Genomic DNA, 9,102 nt, shown 5'->3' on the forward strand with positions numbered 1-9,102 from the left:
GTGAATGACAGAATGTTATGGGTCGAGGCTGCAAGAGGTGCTGCAGTTAACCAAAATCCTCGTGTGGGGTGCACTTACAAAACTTTTCAAGGTTGCAAGCCCTCATCATTCAGTGGAACAGAAGGACCGGTTGGTTTAACCCGGTGGATCGAAAAGATTGAGTCTGTGTTTAAAATCAGTGGTTGTATTGAAAAGGACATGACCAAGTATGCATCGTGCACCCTACAAGATAGTGCACTCACGTGGTGGAAAAACTATGTGAAGGCCGTAGGAGGAGATGTAGCTTATGATACTCCTTGGGAAGAATTCAAAACAATGCTAATCAACGAATATTGTCCAAGGAACGAGGTTAGGAAGTTGGAAGCTGAATTACGAAGCTTGAAAGTTGTTGGTACTGAACTCACCAACTATAATCAGCGATTCATGGAATTAGCTTTGCTATGTCCCGAATTGGTACCAACCGAAGAACGGAAGATTGAACTGTACAAAGACGGTTTGCCTAAAAAGGTCAAGGCAAATGTTACAGCATCCAAACCCAAGACTATTCATGAAGCTATCACCATGGCGAACGAGTTGATGGACCAGATTATTCTGGATAAGAACACCGATGTCAAGACATCGGGAAATAAAAGAAAGTGGGAAGGTAATTATCAACAATCCAACAAGAAACAAGAAATCACGCAAGGTGCGGGTAGCGGTTCAAACTCAGGTTACAAAGGACGAAATCCTTTATGTAACAGATGCCACAAACATCACTCTGGTTATTGTAATGTGGTGTGCAATAATTGTAATCGAAAAGGTCATCTTGCTGAAGATTGTAGGGTTCCCGCTACAAATACAAACGGTACTAAGACTCCTGCCACCAATGCAAATAGAACTGCCTTGGCCACTGTTACTTGTTATGGGTGTGGGAAACATGGTCGTTATAAGAGTCAGTGCCCGAATCCAGAGAAGAATAACGGATCTGCACGTGGAAGAGCATTTGTTATTAATGCTAGAGAGGCGTATGAAGACCCGGAGCTTGTTACGGGTACGTTTACCATTAATAACTTATCCGCATCTATTATATTTGATACTGGTGCCGATAGAAGTTACGTGTGTAGAGACTTTCACGCTAAATTGAATTGTTCATCATTACCTCTAGATGCTAAGTACATGATTGAGTTAGCTAATGGTAACCTAATTAAAGCCGGTAAAATTTGCCGTGATTGTAAAATAAATTTAGCCGGAGAAACATTTAAGATTGATTTGATACCCGTAGAATTAGGAAGTTTTGATGTAATAGTCGGCATGGACTGGATGTCCAAAATAGGAGCTGAAGTTGTGTGCGCCAAGAAGGCAATTCGTATTCCTCGTAAGGATAGAACGCCATTAATGATTTATGGAGAGAAGGGTAACTCAAAGCTAAAACTCATTAATTGTTTGAAAGCTCAAAAGTGCTTGAAGAATGGGTGCTATGCTATCCTAGCACATGTTAATAAAGTTGAAACGAAGGAAAAAGTGAAGAGCATCAACGACGTGCCTGTGGCAAGAGATTTTCCTAAAGTATTTCCGGAAGAGTTGCCGGGATTACCTCCATTTAAATCTGTAGAATTTCAAATAGATCTAGTACCAGGAGCTGCACCAGTGGCTCGTGCTCCATATAGACTTGCACCATCTGAGATGAAAGAGTTACAAAGCTAGTTACAAGAATTACTGGACCGTGGTTTCATTCGACCGAGCACTTCACCGTGGGGAGCTCCGATTTTATTCGTCAAGAAGAAAGATGGATCTTTCCGAATGTGTATAGATTATCGTGAATTAAATAAGTTAACTATCAAGAATCGGTATCCACTACTGAGAATTGATGACTTATTTGATCAATTGCAAGGATCATGTGTTTACTCGAAAATCGACCTAAGGTCGAGCTATCATCAACTACGCGTCAAAGAAGAAGATATTCCGAAAACTGCTTTTCGGACACGCTACGGTCATTATGAATTTTTGGTCATGCCGTTTGGGTTAACTAATGCGCCAGCTGTATTCATGGACCTCATGAATCAAGTTTGTAGTCCGTATTTAGATAAGTTTGTTATCGTTTTCATTGACGATATTCTTATCTATTCCAAGAGTGAGCAAGAGCATGAGCAGCATTTAAGGTTGGTATTAGAATTGTTAAGAAAAGAACAGTTATACGCCAAATTTTCTAAGTGTGCATTTTGGTTGAAAGAAGTGCAATTTCTTGGCCACGTTGTTAGTAGCAAATGAATTCAGGTTGATCCAGCTAAAATTGAGGCCATTGAAAAATGGGAGACTCCTAAGACACCAACGCAGATACGCCAATTTTTGGGTTTAGCTGGTTATTATAGAAGGTTTATTCAAGATTTTTCCCGAATAGCTAAACCATTAACAGCGTTAACGCAAAAAGGGAAGAAGTACGAATGGACTTCTGAGCAAGAGAGTGCATTTCAATTACTGAAGAAGAAGTTGACTACATCACCTATTTTATCGTTACCTGAAGGGAACGATGATTTTGAGATATATTGTGACGCTTCGCGACAAGGTTTTGGTTGCGTCCTTATGCAACGGAAGAAAGTTATAGCATACGCATCCCGACAATTGAAGATTCACGAGCGGAATTATACGACGCATGATTTAGAATTGGGAGCAGTAGTGTTTGCATTGAAGATATGGAGACACTATTTATATGGGGTTAAATGCACTGTGTTTACTGATCATAAAAGCCTTCAACATATTTTTGATCAGAAACAGCTGAACATGAGGCAACGTAGGTGGGTCGAGCTGATAAACGACTATGATTGTGAGATTCGCTATTATCCCGGGAAAGCGAATGTAGTGGCCGACACTCTAAGCAGAAAGGAACGGGAACCAATTCGAGTACGAGCAATGAACATAAAAATTCGCATGAATCTCAACTCACAAATCAAAGAGGCTCAACGAGAAGCTCTTACTAAAGAAAACATAGGAAATGAAATAATGAAGAAGTATGAGAAGCAACTTGTTATACGGGAAGACGGAATTCGATATTTCGCAAACCGTATTTGGGTACCGAAGTTGGGTGGACTAAGGAAGTTGATATTAAACGAGGCACATAAGACAAGATACTCGATACATCCTGGAGTTGGAAAGATGTATCAAGATCTTAAGACGCATTATTGGTGGCCTAATTTAAAGACAGATGTTGCAACATATGTTGGGGAATGTTTAACTTGTTCCAAAGTCAAAGCAGAACACCAGAAGCCGTCAGGGTTACTTCAACAACCAGAAATCCCAGAATGGAAATGGGATGGTATTACCATGGATTTCATCACAAAGTTACTTAAGACTGCCTGGGGTTATGACACCATTTGGGTAATAGTTGATCGTCTCACCAAATCTGCACATTTCTTGCCTATAAAGGAAACGGATAGAATGGAGAAACTATTACGATTATACATAAAGGAAATTGTTTCAATGCATGGAATACCTATTTCCATTATATCCGATCGTGATAGTAGATTTACATCAAAGTTTTGGCAATCACTACAGGAGGCCCTGGGAACCCGTTTGGATATGAGCACCGCATATCATCCGCAAACTGATGGGCAGAGTGAAAGAACAATTTAGACTCTTGAAGACATGCTCAGGGCATGTGTGATCGATTTTGGAAACGGATGGGATAAATATCTACCATTAGCAGAATTCTCGCATAATAATAGTTATCATGCGAGCATTAAAGCTGCACCATTCGAAGCACTGTATGGAAGGAAGTGTAGATCCCCCATCTGTTGGAATGAAGTAGGAGATCGACAATTAACTGGTCCCGAGATCATCCATGAAACTACTGAGAAGATATTGCAAATCAAGGAGAGATTGAAAACAGCCCGTAGTCGCCAAAAGAGCTACGCCGAAGTCCAAAGGAAACCATTAGAGTTTCAGATCGGTGACATGGTTATGCTAAAGGTGTCACCTTGGAAAGGTGTAATACGTTTTGGAAAAAGGGGTAAACTGAACCCAAGGTATGTAGGCCCGTTCAAGATCATCGAACGCATCGGACCGGTAGCTTATCGACTCGAGTTACCACTACAACTTGCCGGGGTACATAATTCATTTCATGTCTCAAACCTCAAGAAATGTCTTGCAAAGGAAGATCTCACCATTCCTCTTGAAGAAATCCAAGTTGACGAGAAACTACAATTCATAGAAGAACGAGTCGAAATCATGGACCGTGAAGTTAAACAACTCAAGCAGAGCAACATACCAATCGTCAAGGTTCGTTGGAATGCTCGAAGGGGTCCCGAGTTTACTTGGGAATGATAGGATCAGATGAAACAAAAGTATCCACATTTGTTTCCCGACAACGCAAAATAGGTACAACTTTAAAATTTCGGGACAATATTTATTTAACGGGTAGGTACTGTAACGACCCGGATTTTTCGATCATTTTATACTTATGAGATTAATATTTACATAAAATAAACCTTACCAACATGATAAGCAATCCAAACTGTTGAGACTTATGTTTTTGAAAAGAGTTTCACACAACGTTTGACCGTCCAATTTGACCAATGATATCACGAACTATATAACACACGATAATTATACGATTATGTATATGTACATATCTATACATATTTAACATGATTTAAGGATGGTTTAACATTTCATTGTGAACTAACAACAATGAGTTATAAGTATACTTTGAGACCACAAACTTAAGTTTTCAAAACGATAACAATATGTACCGTTCTTTGACATATATACTTACAATCTATAATGTGTTGGTGATCTATGTCACCAATATGATTTAAGTGTAATGGGATTAATTTGTAACCAAAATAATCTTGATAAATATCGAACAAGTTTGGGGAAGTGTGGAGTGCACACTTGTTTGAACTTATCTTGATTATGACGGGGGTTCGGGGGCAGCGCCCCCGATAAGCGGGGTCCAAGGGGTGGCAACCCCTGGCGGGGTCCAAGGGGCAGAGCCCCAGGCTGGGGTCGAGCTGCCAGGTCAGCTTGGAAATTTTTTTTTGGGCTAACATTGCTTTATTAAAAATGTCTTAAAATTTTATTTTGGCCGGGTTTTACCCAAAAATAAAAGTCCAGTTTTTGAGCCTCTTTTACAGTTATAAACCCGTCCATATTTGAATTCTTGTTCCGATTCCTCAAAATTTCTACAAGTATATCTAGGGTATATGTAACCGTATCATACCCAACTTCTATACGTATTTACTATTGGTATATACCAACAATAAACTTCAATGATCAGCCACTAGACATGATGTTACATGTGGGAACCAGCCATTTAACCTCATGTGTGACTTTTGTGCAAGAAAACAAACTAAATCTCCTATATATCCATCCCATAATCATGCTATTTTGCACACACACATACAATTTCATTTCCAATTTTCTTTCAAGTTAATTCACTCCCTAATCTCTCTTCATTTACCTACTCAAGAACGTATCAATATAGTCATCCGATTTCAAGGAGATTACTTCTAATCTTTCAATCCCACTCCACCACTCTTTTGATTCCAAGATTTTTCTTACCTTTTCCAGTAGCTTTTCCAAGTAACTTGAGGTAGTAACCTTATTCATAACCTTATTCGATTCATATTTATATAGCTATCTTATTTTGTGTTGTAAAATTTTAACAACAAGAACATAGTTTGAGTGATTTCAAACTTGTTCGTAAACTAAATAGATCCTTCTAATTTGATTTTTAAAAACACTTCAAGACCTGTAATATATCATATTATGACAAAATCGGATTAATCATATCTTGGCTAATTAACATAATATTTAATATATATTTACTTATGATTTGATTTTATATATTTCAGGACCACCCGTAAACAACACGAGAAGATTAATCATAAGACCTCATGATTGTACGCAACACGTCATTTGACAACACGGTACTTTATGTACGCAACACGTCACTTGACAACATGGTACCATGGGTCGAGATTAATTCTGATCAATACGAATACGATGGAGTCTTTATTTATTTTATTTAAGCAACTAATTGTGGACCACTAACATCGGACTGCTAACTACGAACTAAGAAAATATTAAAAGTATATATATATATATATATATATATATATATATATATATATATATATATATATATATATATATATATATATATATATATATATATATATATATATATATATATATATATATATATATGTAACGATTACTTGAAAAGAAAATATATTGATATATTATATATATGGTTAGGTTTGTGATATCAATCGGAGACCAAGTCGTGTTTATTACCTTCAAGGCAAAAGTGAGTATATAGTCCCACTTGTAAACTCTAAATATTTCGGGATGAGAATACATGCATTTTATGATTTACGTTATGGACACAAGTGATTAAAAATATATATTCTACGTTGAGTTGTACCACTGGCATACTTCCCTGTAGCTTGGTAACTATTATTTACATGAGGTATTGTAAACGCGAATCCTGTTGATAGATCTATCGGGCCAGACAACCCCAACCGGACTGGACGACCAGTATTTAACGGTTGCACAGTACTTCGTTTCGGTGACTACACTTGGTACGGTGTAGTAAGATTTCATAATAAAGGGAATATGCGACGTTGATTAAATGTTAAGTATGGTTATCAAGTGCTCAACAACTTAGAATATTTTTATTAAAACGTTTATATATGAAATCTTGTGGTCTATATTTATAACGCTGCCGGCATTAAACCTATATCTCACCAACTTTATGTTGACGTTTTAAGCATGTTTATTCTCAGGTGATAACTAAAAGCTTCCGCTGCAACATGTTGAATTTAGGCAAGATCTTGAGTATGCATATTTGTGTCAAAAATAAAACTGCATATCGGAGGATTTGTAATGTAAAATATGTTGGAGGTCGTATTGTTATTATCACATGTAAAGTTTGTAAGTCTAAGATTATCGCTAAACGATAATCATTATTAAGTTGTTTAAACCTTGTATTTGTAATAAAAGCTATGGTTTGTATTGTAAAAACGAATGCAGTTTTTGAAGAATGTCGCATATAGAGGTCAATACCTCGTGATGAAATCATATGTTATTGTATTCGTCCTTATGGTTAAGGTCGGGTTATGACATGTGGTATCAGAGCGTTGGTCTTAGAGAACCAGAAAATTTGCATTAGTGTGTCTTATCGAGTTTGTTAGGATGCATTAGTGAGTCTGGACTTTGACCGTGTTTGATTTCGAAAACTATTGCTTATCCTTGTTGGTTAAAAATTAATATGTAAATATTATGTGGTATTAACATGCTAGTTGTTATGTGATAGATGTCTGGCTTAGAACTTATTATCACATTCAGCGACTCCGAACCAGAATCTTCAGATGGTGTTCTAGTCATTAACCTATCCGATGATGAAAACAACACCTTTGGGGAAGACTCACAAGTTCCGGATGAATCAATTGAAGAGGAACCAGAAAGTGATCCTGAGGAGGAAGAAATACAGGAAATTACGAAAGACAAATTCGAACGAGGAAAGAAACGAAAGGCTACTGAAATGGAAAATCCAAATCCCGAGTCTAGAGAGAATGTTGTCGCACCAACTCCACCAGATACTTCCACACCTATTCCCGCTATTCCTATTAGTTCTATCCCGACATCCAGTTCTTCGGTTCCTCAGCCAAAACGCAGGGAGACAACCAGGATAACCTTTAAGCGATTTCTTTGAACACAAACGCTTTGGGTTAAATGATGCGCTGTTGTTTTAAACCATGGGATCATATAATGTTTTGTATAATATTATTAGTGTGGTTTGCTTAATGTTTGATGTAAGATAAGCATATGTAAAATAGTGAAGTGTGAAATGCAATAATTTTCCATGGTTAAGTATTATTTGGGTGGTAGTAATTGATTTTCGTACTAAGCTATTAAGTATGAACTTTAACGGGTAGGTACTACCCTAGATATAATTATAAAACGCTAATAAGAAGAAAAGGCTTTTATAATAATAACTGGTTCATATTATTAATAAGCTACGATGTACTGTAAATACATACTACATCTATAATATTCCATGTGAATAATTATTTTTTTTTCATTCTTGTTGAAGATTATGGCCCGATTGAACCGAATGACGGAACAAGAAATCCAGGAACTCATCAATCAGCGAGTGAATGACAGAATGTTATGGGTCGAGGCTGCAAGAGGTGCTGCAGTTAACCAAAATCCTCGTGTGGGGTGCACTTACAAAACTTTTTAAGGTTGCAAGCCCTCATCATTCAGTGGAACAGAAGGACCGGTTGGTTTAACCCGGTGGATCGAAAAGATTGAGTCTGTGTTTAAAATCAGTGGTTGTATTGAAAAGGACATGACCAAGTATGCATCGTGCACCCTACAAGATAGTGCACTCACGTGGTGGAAAAACTATGTGAAGGCCGTAGGAGGAGATGTAGCTTATGATACTCCTTGGGAAGAATTCAAAACAATGCTAATCAACGAATATTGTCTAAGGAACGAGGTTAGGAAGTTGGAAGCTGAATTACGAAGCTTGAAAGTTGTTGGTACTGAACTCACCAACTATAATCAGCGATTCATGGAATTAGCTTTGCTATGTCCCGAATTGGTACCAACCGAAGAACGGAAGATTGAACTGTACAAAGACGGTTTGCCTAAAAAGGTCAAGGCAAATGTTACAGCATCCAAACCCAAGACTATTCATGAATCTATCACCATGGCGAACGAGTTGACGGACCAGATTATTCTGGATAAGAACACCGATGTCAAGACATCAGGAAATTAAAGAAAGTGGGAAGGTAATCATCAACAATCCAACAAGAAACAAGAAATCACGCAAGGTGCGGGTAGCGGTTCAAACTCAGGTTACAAAGGACGAAATCCTTTATGTAACAGATGCCACAAACATCACTCTGGTTATTGTAATGTGGTGTGCAACAATTGTAATCGAAAAGGTCATCTTGCTGAAGATTGTAGGGTTCCCGCTACAAATACAAACGGTACTAAGACTCCTGCCACCAATGCAAATAGAACTGCCTTGGCCACTGTTACTTGTTATGGGTGTGGGAAACAGGGTCATTATAAGAGTCAGTGCCCGAATCCAGAGAAGAATAACGGATCTAA

This window comes from Rutidosis leptorrhynchoides, chromosome 11, assembly GCF_046630445.1.
Source record: "Rutidosis leptorrhynchoides isolate AG116_Rl617_1_P2 chromosome 11, CSIRO_AGI_Rlap_v1, whole genome shotgun sequence".
In the NCBI taxonomy this organism is placed as follows: Eukaryota; Viridiplantae; Streptophyta; class Magnoliopsida; order Asterales; family Asteraceae; genus Rutidosis; species Rutidosis leptorrhynchoides.